The sequence below is a fragment of the Gossypium raimondii genome, chromosome 6 (genome assembly GCF_025698545.1).
Source record: "Gossypium raimondii isolate GPD5lz chromosome 6, ASM2569854v1, whole genome shotgun sequence".
Classification (NCBI taxonomy): Eukaryota; Viridiplantae; Streptophyta; class Magnoliopsida; order Malvales; family Malvaceae; genus Gossypium; species Gossypium raimondii.
In genome coordinates, this window is record NC_068570.1 from 44,998,727 (window position 1) to 44,999,585 (window position 859).

Below are 859 nucleotides of genomic sequence, written 5' to 3' on the forward strand. Positions count from 1 at the left end.
AGAGTGTCATCTCCATGTATTCCAGCGACTCGTCTTTCGACGCTACTCGGTTGGTTGGCCATTGATAATTGTTACTGGCAATCCTCTCAATAATTTCATTAGCCTCATTATAAGACTTAGAAAGGAGAGCATCATTAGCAAAAGCATCAAATACCATCCTCGTGTCAGCATTGAGACCATTATAAAATGTCTCAAGTTATATACAATGTGGGATTTTGTGATGAGGGCACTTCAGTAATAATTATTTGTACCTTTCCCATGCCTCATACAATGACTTATCATCTATTTGTTGGAAAGCAGTGTTCTCGTTCCTCAACTTAGCATTCTAGCTAGGCGGGAAATACTTTATAAGGAATTTTTTTGCTAACTCTTGCCATGTTGAAATTGAGTTTGGTGGTAATAAGTTCAACCAAGCTCGAGCTCTATCTCTTAGTGAATATGGGAACAACTTCAATCGTAATGCATTTTCGGGTACTCCGGCTAACTTGAAAGAATTGCTCATCTCCATAAACAGTCTTAAGTGTAGGTGAGGATCTTCGGTAGGCATTCCACTAAATTGGCCCACTGCTTGAAGCATCTGGAACATGACTGGCTTCAACTCGAATTGTTGTACCTTAATTTCGGGACTCCTAATACCCAGATTAAGATCATGAAATACTGGCTTTCTTGTCGCAAAGCTCTATCCCTATCATCAGCAATAAGGATAGGATTTTGAGCAAGGTTTGCTACGTTTCCTTGATTCGGATTTTTGAAGTTCATCCATTCAGTCCTTCTCTGACTTTCTTGTCTTCTTCACTGTCGAAAAGTTCGTTCAATCTCAGTGTTTACAGGGAGTAAATCGATGATTCAGTCAATACCC

The 859-nt window shown here is 39.6% G+C and overlaps 1 non-coding gene across 1 annotated transcript; it reads left to right on the top strand.

Moving 5' to 3' along the window:
- Positions 1 to 212: 212 nt before the first annotated feature.
- On the top strand, positions 213 to 319 carry LOC128042164 (small nucleolar RNA R71). The gene has a single exon (XR_008197370.1). It is a non-coding gene; the product is annotated as a small nucleolar RNA R71 (small nucleolar RNA).
- The last annotated feature ends 540 nt before the right edge of the window (positions 320 to 859 follow it).